At 37.7% G+C, this 11,282-nt stretch overlaps 1 non-coding gene across 1 annotated transcript; it reads right to left on the minus strand.

Moving 5' to 3' along the window:
- Positions 1–10,691: 10,691 nt before the first annotated feature.
- LOC112752976 (small nucleolar RNA R71) lies at positions 10,692–10,798 on the minus strand. The gene has a single exon (XR_003177381.1). It is a non-coding gene; the product is annotated as a small nucleolar RNA R71 (small nucleolar RNA).
- Between the last annotated feature and the right edge of the window lie 484 nt (positions 10,799–11,282).

Here is an 11,282-nt window from a genome sequence, read left to right on the forward strand (position 1 = left end):
ACTGGACGTCCCAGGAGGTCTTCCCCCTTGGGATTCACGTCTTCCTCTCCCTCTTTGGGTTCGGCCATTTTGGTTATGTCAATGGCCTTGCACTCTCCTTTTGGATTCTCTTCTGTATTGCTTGGGAGAGTACTAGGAGGGATTTCAGTGATCCTTTTACTCAGCTGGCCCACTTGTGCTTCCAAATTTCTAATGGAATACCTTGTTTCATTCATGAAACTCACAGTGGCCTTAGATAGATCAGAGACTAAATTTGCTAAGCTAGATGGATTCTGCTCAGAATTCTCTGTCTGTTGCTGAGTGGATGATGGAAAAGGCTTGCTATTGCTAAACCTGTTTCTTCCACCATTATTAAAGCCTTGTTGAGGCTTTTGATCCTTCTATGAGAAATTTGGATGATTTCTCCATGATGGATTATAGGTGTTTCCATAAGGTTCACCCATGTAATTTACCTCTGCTATTGCAGGGTTCTCAGGATCATAAGCTTCTTCTTCATAAGAAGCCTCTTGAGTACTGTTGGATGCAGCTTGCATTCCAGTCAGACTCTGAGAAATCATATTGACTTGCTGAGTCAATATTTTGTTCTGAGCCAGTATGGCATTCAGAGTATCAATTTCAAGAACTCTCTTCTTTATAGGCGTCCCATTATTCACAGGATTCCTCTCAGAAATGTACATGAACTGGTTATTAGCAACCATGTCAATGAGTTCTTGAGCTTCTGCAGGCGTTTTCTTTAGGTGAATGGATCCACCTGCAGAAGTATCCAATGACATCTTTGATAGCTCAGATAAACCATCATAGAATATATCCAGGATGGTCCATTCTGAAAGCATGTCAGAAGGACACTTTTTGGTCAGCTGCTTGTATCTTTTCCAAGCTTCATAGAGAGATTCACCTTCCTTCTGTCTGAAGGTTTGAACATCCACTCTAAGCTTGCTCAGCTTTTGAGGAGGAAAGAACTTGGCTAAGAAAGCCGTGACCAGCTTATCCCAAGAGTTCAGGCTGTCTTTGGGTTGGGAGTCCAACCACACTCTAGCTCTGTCTCTTACAGCAAAAGGGAAAAGCATGAGCCTGTAGACTTCAGGATCTACTACATTAGTCTTAACAGTATCACAGATCTGCAAGAATTCAGTTAAGAACTGAAAAGGATCTTCAGATGGAAGTCCATGGAACTTGCAGTTCTGCTGCATCAGAGAAACTAGCTGAGGTTTCAGCTCAAAGTTGTTTGCTCCAATGGTAGGAATGGAGATGCTCCTTCCATGTAAATTGGAATTAGGTGCAGTAAAGTCACCAAGCATTCTCCTTGCATTATTGTTGTTGGGTTCGGCTGCCATCTCCTTTACTTGTTCGAAATTTTCAATAAGGTTGTCTCTGGATTGTTGTAATTTAGCTTCTCTTAGTTTCCTCTTCAGAGTCCTTTCAGGTTCTGGGTCAGCTTCAACAAGAATGCCTTTTTCTTTGTCCCTGCTCATAAAAAGAGAAGAGAAAAAGAAAAGAAGAGGAATCCTCTATGTCACAGTAAAGAGGTTCCTTATTGTTAGTAGAAGAAGAGAAGAAGAAAAATTCGAACACAGATAAAAGAGGGGGTTCGAATTTGGTGAGTGATGTGAGGAAGAGATGTTAGTAGATGAATAAATAAATAGAATAAGATGATAGAAGGAGAGGATTTTCGAAAATTATTTTTGAAAAAGAGTTAGCGATTTTCGAAAATAGTTTTTGAAAAAGGTTAGTAGTTTTTCGAAAATAAAAAAAATAAAAATTAAAATAATTAGTTAATTAAAAAGAAATTTTGAAAAAAAGGGGGGGATATTTTCGAAAATTCGAGAGAGAGAGAGAGAGAGAGTTAGTTAGTTAGGTAGTTTTGAAAAAGATAAGAAACAAACAAAAAGTTAGTTAGTTAGTTGAAACAAATTTGAAAATCAATTTTGAAAAGATAAGAAGTTAGGAAGTTAGAAAAGATATTTTGAAATCAAATTTTTGAAAAAGTTAAGATAAGAAGATATTTTTGAAAAGATATGATAGAAATTAGTTTTTGAAAAAGATTTGATTTTTAAAATCACAATTAATGACTTGATTCACAAGAAATTACAAGATATGATTCTAGAACTTAAAGTTTGAATCTTTCTTAACAAGCAAGTAACAAACTTGAAATTTTTGAATCAAAACATTAATTGGTGATGTTATTTTCGAAAAATTGATATAAAAATAAGAAAAAGATTTTTGAAAAATATTTTTGGAATTTTCGAAAATAATTAAGAAATTTGAAAAAGATTTGATTTTTGAAAAAGATAATATTTTCAAATTGAAAATTTGATTTGACTCATAAGAAACAACTTGATTTTAAAAATTTTTGAAAAAGTCAATCCAAATTTTCGAATTTGATGAGAGAAAAAGGGAAAAATATTTTTTTGATTTTTGAATTTTTAATGATGAGAGAGAGAAACATGAAAATGATGCAATGCATGAGAATTTTAGATCAAAACATGTGATGCATGCAAGAATGCTATGAATGTCAAGATGAACACCAAGAACACTTTGAATGTCAAGATGAACACCAAGAACATATTTTTGAAAATTTTTTTAATGCAAAGAAAACATGCAAGACACCAAACTTAGAATTCTTTAATGCTTAGACACTAAGAATTCAATAATGCATAGGAAAAACAAGAAAAGACACAAAACATGCAAATGCAAAGATCAAACAAGAAGACTTACCAAGAACAACTTGAAGATCATGAAGAACACTATGAATGCATGATTATTTTCGAAAAATGCAAGATGCACATGCAATTGACACCAAACTTATAACATGACTCAAGACTCAAACAAGAAACACAAAGATATTTTTTATTTTTATGATTTTATGATTTTTTTTTTGTATTTTCTTTTAATTTTTTCAAAAATCATTTTGAAAAATAAAAATAAGGATTCCAAAATTTTTAATATGAATTCCAGAAATCTTATGCTCTTAATCTAAAGCTTCAATCAAAGGGTCAGGCATGGCTTAATAGCCAGCCAAGCTTTAGTATGTAAATCAGGAACAGCAGCAGGTGGATTAGCAACAACTAGCTTGCTCTTGATAACAAATTGGAAGCCTCAGTCCAAATGAATTTAGACATGGCTTTACAGCCAGCCAGGCTTCACATGCTTCATGAAACACTAGAATTCATTCTTAAAAATTCTGAAGAAAAATATATTTTTGAAAACACTTTTTTTTTTCGAAAACAGGTGAGAAAATTTTGAAATATTTTTGAAAAATTTTTGAAAAGAAAACAAAAAGAAAATTACCTAATCTGAGCAACATGATGAACCGTCAGTTGTCCAAACTCGAACAATCCCCGGCAACGGCGCCAAAAACTTGGTGGACGAAATTGTGATTACACTTTGACTATGTAAAATTCATTGCTCTTTCTTTCCCTGGCAATGGCGCCAAAAAACATGATGCCAATACCATGCTTCACAACTTCGCACAACTAACCAGCAAGTGCACTGGGTCGTCCAAGTAATACTTTACGTGAGTAAGGGTCGAATCCCACGGAGATTGTTGGTATGAAGCAAGCTATGGTCACCTTGTAAATCTCAGTCAGGCAGATATAAAATAGTAATGGGGTTTTCGAAAATAATACTAAAATAAGGATAGAAATACTTATGTAATTCATTGGTTAGAATTTCAGATAAGCGTGTAGAGATGCTTTCATTCCTCTGAACCTCTGCTTTTCTGCTGTCTTCATCCAATCAATCTTACTCCTTTCTATGGCTGGCTTTATGTAAGGATGTCACCGGTGCCAATGGCTACTTTCGATCTCTCTCAGGAAAATGATCCAAATGCTCTGTCACAGTACGGCTAATCGTCTGGAGGCATCACCTTTGTCGTTGGTTGCATCCTATTCCTCCCTGTGAAAATGGTCCGATGTGCTGTCACTGCATGGCTAATCATCTGGAGGTTCTCGATCATACTGGAATAGGATTTACTATCCTATTGCGTCTGTCACTACGCCCAGCACTCGCGAGTTTGAAGCTCGTCACAGTCATTCAATCCTAGAATCCTACTCGGAATACCACGGACAAGGTTTAGACTTTTCGGATTCTCATGAATGCCGTCATCAATCTATCTTATACCACGAAGATCCTAATATCTCAGACTTGGTCCCCTGTATTAGTAATCTAAGAGATACTCGTTCAATCGAAGGTAGAACGGGAGTGGTTGTCAGGCACGCGTTCATAGGGAATGATGATGATTGTCACGTTCATCACATTCAGGTTGAAGTGCGAATGAATATCTTAGAAGCGAAATAAGATGAATTGAATAGAAAATAGTAGTACTTTGCATTAATCTTTGAGGAACAGCAGAGCTCCACACCTTAATCTATGGAGTGCAGAAACTCTACCGTTGAAAATACATAAGTGAAAGGTTCAGGCATGGCCGAGAGGCCAGCCCTCAAAACGTGATCAATAGATCAAAAGATAATCCAAAGATCCAAAGATGTTCCAAAGATGTCTAATACAATAGTAAAAGGTCCTATTTATAATAAACTAGCTACTAGGATTTACAAAAGTAAGTAATTGATGCATAAATCCACTTCCGGGGCCCACTTGGTGTATGCTTGGGCTGAGCTTGAGTGTTACACGTGTAGAGGTTATTCCTGGAGTTGAACGCCAGTTTTGGTGCCAGTTTGGGCGTTGAACTCCACTTTGCAACTTGTTTCTGGCGCTGGACGCCAGAATTGGGCAGAGAGCTGGCGTTGAACGCCAGTCTGCATCATCTAAACTTTGGATGTCTACTTTCCAACGCAATTGGAAGCGAACCATTTCGAGTTGTGTAGCTCCAGAAAATCCACTTTGAGTGCAGGGAGGTCAGAATCCAACAGCATCAGCAGTCCTTCTTCAACCTCTGAATCTGATTTTTGCTCAAGTCCCTCAATTTCAGTCAGAAAATGCCTGAAATCACAGAAAAACACACAAACTCATAGTAAAGTCCAGAAATGTGAATTTAACATAAAAACTAATGAAAACATCCCTAAAAGTAACTAGATTCTACTAAAAACATACTAAAAATAATGCCAAAAAGCGTATAAATTATCCGCTCATCAGGCATCTGTCATGCGTCTGCGTGGGTCACGCGGTCGCGTCATCTGGAGTTTTCCTTATCACGCGTTCGCTTCGGTCATGCGTTTGCGTCATCTGTGTTCTGCTTAAGGTGCGCATCCGCGTCAGTCACGCGTTCGCATCGCTGCTTTTTTGCGCTAGGCATGCGGCTGCATCGTCCATGCGTTCGCGTCGCTGCCAGTTTCTTCAAAAACTCCATTTTGTGCTTTCCTTCCATTTTTGTATATTTTCTTCCCATCCTTTAAGTCATTCCTGCCTTAGAAGAGCTGAAACTACTCAACACACAAATCACGGCAACGAATGGTAATAAAGGGTAATTAAAATAATTATTTTTTTAAAGCATAGAAAACATGTTTTTCACATATATCACATAAATAAGGAAGGGAAAGTAAAACCATACAATTTACATGAATAAGTGGGTGAAGGGTTGAATAAATCACTTAAATTGAGCACAATATATATATATATCATAAAATATGGGTTTATCAACCTCCCCACACTTAAACAATAGCATGTCCTCATGCTAAGTCCAAGATAAAGAGTAAGGTAAGGTTAAAGTGGTGGAATCTCATGCAATGCAATCTATCCTAAATGCAACTACCTAAATGAATCATGCAATTCTAATTGTTATTTACTTGTATATAAAACTTACATGTAGTTAAATTAATTCACATCCTCAAGGAATCATATATACATAGCCAAACCCTAGATATTGTTAAAGCAGTTTTACAATTGAGATGGGTAAAATATTTTACAAACTTGCAAGACAATTAACGATTTAAGCAGAGATATATGGTGATGAGCTATTGAACCCTCACTGGATTTTGTGTTTACTCTCTAGTCACTCAGTGTTTATTGGGCTAATCACTCTATTCTTCTTTTTATCCTTACTTTCTATAACTTTGTTCTTCATCTAACCAATCAACAATTATAGAATACAAACATACAAAAATCATGAGGTCTTTTCCAAGGTTGTAATAGGGCCAAGGTAAAGGTAAGGGTATATGTATAAGGCCAAGTGAGCTAATAAGTGAATCCTTGATTGGTCTAAGATCTCACCTAACATACATATTTCATAAATCAAAGGTTCTTAACCTATTTGCCCAAATTTTTCCATTTTGTAGTGCAAACTCATGCATTAAACTTAACTTTGTCACATGTGCATTGATTCTCTTTTTTTTTAATGCACATGGTAATTCAATTGTTTTGATTTCACATGAGCATGCTTCCCAAATTTTTATTTTGAAACATCTTTATTCTTTTTAACTTTCTACCTTTGTTTTTATCATCCATGTTCCCATAAAGTTCCCCACACTTAAACAATACATAATTTTTATCTTAAGCTAACCAAAGATTCAACTTGGGATTTTTTTTTCTGCTTAAGGCTAGTAATGTGGTTTATAGAACAGGAGGGGATTAAAAAGCTCAAGGGGGCTAACAAGGGTGATGTAAAAGGTAGGCTAATTTGGGATAAGTGAGGAAAAATTCAAATGATGGCCTCAATCATCTCTTAGTATGTATCTATACTCTATAATTGGACATATAGATTAAAACAAGGTAAAGAACACCAGAATAAAAAAGAAGGGCAAAACACACAGGCTGTGTGTTCTCTAGCTCAAAAATCATATATCAGTTATACATGTCATGCAAGTAAAAATTAAGAGTTCCCATTATTCTCAATGTAAATCTTAGGGTGCCTTTAAAGTTTTAGTGTTGTTCCTTGATGAAATGTTGTTAACTAACTAACATGTAATGCTATATATACAAGGTGTGTAGATTGTTTTGATTATGTTAAAGTCTCTAGTTTACTTCCTTTTTATTTTCAATTTAAACCAAACTATCATATGCTAAAAGGGTAAACTATACTAATTAATCCACATATTCTATAACTAATAAGTTTAGAATTACAAACTAAACTAAATGGCTAAAATATAAACTAAAGTGCAAAATACGGAAATAAAGTAAAAATATAGCAAAAGAACAATGTATAAGTACTAAAAAGTAAAAATAAAGATAAAAATACAGAAAAATAAACAAAATAAGATAAAAAGAGTCTGTAGTGGTTCACCAAAAAGAAATGCCAGGGATGGCTACCTGCCCACACTTAAAATAAAGCATCGTCCTCGATGCTCACTCAAGCTGGGTGTGAAGGGGTTGACGCGATCGCGTGAGTGACGCGATCGCATGGAATGGGTAAAAGGATGAATGACGCGGTCGCGTGAGGCATGCGACCGCGTCGCTGGAAATTGTGCTAAATGCATAATTCCAGCGTCGTTTCAGCGCAACTCTCTGTCTCCATTGGGGTGCCATAATATCCACGCGACGCGAACACGTCGCTCATGCTTTCGCGTGGGATGGGTGTTTTGCAAGTGACGCGTTCGCGGTAGGGACGCGAACACGTGGGCCGTTTGATGCCAGGGCATCTTGGCCAGTTTCACTGACCTTTTCTTTACTGTTTTTAGGGTAGTTTCATGCATTTCTTTAGGAAATAAGCTAGTTTTGGGTAGATATTCACCTACACCTTGATTCAAGCATACATTGTGCATTTTACATTATTTCATGAGGATTTTGCATGAATTTAGTGACAAATTGTATGTTGCATTACCCATGACTTGGACTAGAACTTTGATGCACTCTGTTGCTTGATTTCAGGACCAAAGGAAGCAAGGAAAGGGAGGTAACTTGCAAGGTTAATGAGAAAAGTGATTGCCAATAACACTCTCAAAGCCATCATTGCCCACGTTAAGAGTCACGTTAACTAAGTTAACGTGCACTCTAACGTAGAGAAGGGAAGTTGAGCCAACGTTAGTGACACTTAACATTGTCACTAACGTTGGCAAACACTCATGAGTGGCCACGTTAGAGCCCACGTTAACCTAGTTAACGTGGCCTCTAACGTTAAAGGGGGAAGAGAAGCCAACGTTAGTGACATTCAACATTGTCACTAACGTTGGCCTAAGGATGCAACACACCACGTTAACTCCCACGTTAACTTAGTTAACGTGGGAGCTAACGTAAGAAGTGAGAGTTGTCGACAACGTTAGTGACACTCAACATCGTCACTAACGTTGGAAGCAACCAACCCCCCAAGGAGCCACGTTAATTTCCACGTTAACTTAGTTAACGTGGAAGCTAACGATGAGGAATGAATGATGAGCCAACGTTAGTGACACTCAACATTGTCACTAACGTTGGGATGGCTAAGAATGGCCACGTTAGAAGCCACGTTAACCTAGTTAACGTGGACTCTAACATGAGATCTAAGGGCACATTGGAACGTTAGTGACAATGTTGAGTGTCACTAACGTTCTCGAAGTTTGGCAAGGCCACGTTAGAAGCCACGTTAACCTAGTTAACGTGCGCTTTAACGTGAAGCAAAAAGGGGCACACTGGAACGTTAGTGACAATGTTGAGTGTCACTAACGTTCTCGAAGGTTGGCAAGGCCACGTTAGAAGCCACGTTAATCTAGTTAACGTGGGCTCTAACGTGAGGCAAAGGGGTACATTGGAATGTTAGTGAAAATGTTAAGTGTCACTAACGTTCTTGAACTTATACTTTCACTAAATGTTAACACCCCTAACGCCCTGAGCTAAAGTCTCTGCCCACTTAGCACTTTCTCTCTGCAAGTAAAGCCAAGCCCAAATGAAGAAAAGAACTACTTCAAACTTAAGATCCAAAGGCCCAAGACTTGAAGAGCAAACTAGAAGCTGAGAAGAGTAGTATATATAGGAGTAGCTTTGAATTGTTAAAGGAGTTCTGGAAGTTGGAAAAAGAGAATTACTCTCTGTATTTTACTTTCTCTGCAATTTCTAGTTCTATGATGTATTCTCCATCTTTATTTTCATTTTCTAGAGCTATGAACAACTAACCCCTTTCATTGGGTTAGGGAGCTCTGTTGTAATTTGATGGATCAATACTAATTTTCATTACTCTTCTTCTATCTTTTCTCTTGATTTTACTTGAAAGCTTTCGATCTTCATCCAATTGAGTAGTTATCTTGGAAGAGAAGCTATTCAAACTTGGATCTCTTTTGAACCTTGAAAGAGGAATGAAGAGATCAAGCTAGAATTGCTTTCTCATGCTGGACCAAATTGGGTTTGGATGGGTATGTGACTATAACCCTCTCAATACTTGATTTGGGAAATGCATGTGGTATAATCAGTGACCATACTTCATCTCTTCTCATGAGCAATTGACCAAAGAATTGGCTATTGATCAAGATTTGAGAGATTGAATTGCAAGAAATTGTAATTCAATCACTTAAGATTTCCAAGGAGATCAATGAGTGCATTGATTGAGGAAGAGATGAAAATGAACTTGATTCGGAGAATTACAACATCTCCTAAGCCCAATGAACTCCCCATCTCTGATCTACCCATTCTCTTTAATTTCTGCCATTTACTTTTATGAGCAAATCCCCCATTCCCATTTACAATTCTGCAATTTATTTTCAGTCATTTACTTCCAGTCCTTTAATTCTAGCATTTACTTTTCTGTTATTTATATTCCCGCCATTTTATTTTCTGCAACTCTCAACCCAAATTCTAGATTCGCTCAACTAGAACATTCTTCTAATTAAAGTTGCTTGATCAATCAATCCCTGTGGGATTCGACCTCACTCTATTGTGAGTTTTTACTTGACGACAAATTCGATACACTTGCCGAAAGGAGATTTGTTGAGAGACAAGTTTCCACCCGCATCAAGTTTATGGCGCCGTTACCGGGGATTAATTGTGCATCAACAATGATTAAATTGAAAGATCTCTAGATTGAGCATTTTTATTTTTGTGAATTTCATTTTCTGTTTGAGTGATTTACTTTTTGTTTTAGTTAAACTTCTTCCCTTCCCCTTCTACTCTTTTGTTTTTCTTTGTTATTTTCAATTCTGTTTGCTAACCCACTAACTATTTGATATATTGCATCACCCACAATTAACAGTAATTCTGACACAAATACTTTCTGCACCTATCTTTTCTTGCTTGCACTTGATGGTTGTATGACAGGGAGAAGAAGCGGGGCTTCAACTTCCTTCGATTCTGAACCTGAGAGGACCTTCCTTAGATTAAGGAGGGAGGCAAGAGGAAAGAAAGTGGTTGGTGCTAAGGAAGAAGAGGAATTCTTTGAAACAAACATGGAAGACAACATGGAAAACCATCATGAAGAAGAGGATCACAACCATGGGGGAGGAGGTAGAGCAAATCATACTAGGGAAGATAGAAGAGTTTTGGTCTCTTACATCAATCCAAACCCAGGCAATTGTGGAAGTAGCATCCAAAAGCCAACAATCCATGCCAACAACTTTGAACTTAAACCACAGCTCATCACCCTTGTTCAAAACAACTGTTCGTTTGGAGGAGGTGTTCAAGAAGACCCCAATCAACATTTGACCACCTTCCTGAGAATATGTGACACAGTGAAGTCTAATGGTGTTCACCCTGACGCCTATAGACTACTCCTATTTCCATTCTCACTTAGGGAAAAAGCAGCCAAGTGGCTGGAATCTTTCCCAAGGGAAAGCTTGACAACTTGGAAAGACGTGGTGAACAAATTTTTAGCAAGATTTTACCCTCCTCAACGAATCAATAGGCTGAGAGCTGAGGTCCAAATTTTCAGGCAACAAGATGGTGAGACTCTATATGAAGCATGGGAGAGGTTTAAAGACCTGACAAGGAGGTGCCCACCAGATATGTTCAACGAATGGGTGCAGCTGCACATTTTCTATGAAGGGCTCTCTTATGAATCAAAGAAGGTCGTAGACCATTCATCCAGAGGATCTTTGAACAAGAAGAAGACTATTGAGGAAGCCATAGATGTTATTGAAACAATAGCAGAGAACGACTACTTCTATGCTTCCGAAAGAGGGAACACAAGAGGAGTAATGGAGCTAAACAATGTAGATGCTCTGTTGGCCCAAAACAAGCTCATTACCCAGCAGCTGGCTGACCTCACCAAGAAGATGGAGATGAACCAAGTAGCAGCAATCTCCACTTCATCAACAACCCAAGAAGGAGTGAATGAAGAAGCAGAGGGGAGTCAGGAGCAAGCCAACTACATTGGGAATTCACCAAGGAAAAACTATGATCCATACTCCAAGACCTACAACCCTGGATGGAGAAACCACCCAAACTTTGGGTGGGGAAGTGAGCAAGATCAAAACCAAGACCAGAGACGTTAC

Source organism: Arachis hypogaea, chromosome 15 (assembly GCF_003086295.3).
Source record: "Arachis hypogaea cultivar Tifrunner chromosome 15, arahy.Tifrunner.gnm2.J5K5, whole genome shotgun sequence".
NCBI lineage: Eukaryota > Viridiplantae > Streptophyta > Magnoliopsida > Fabales > Fabaceae > Arachis > Arachis hypogaea.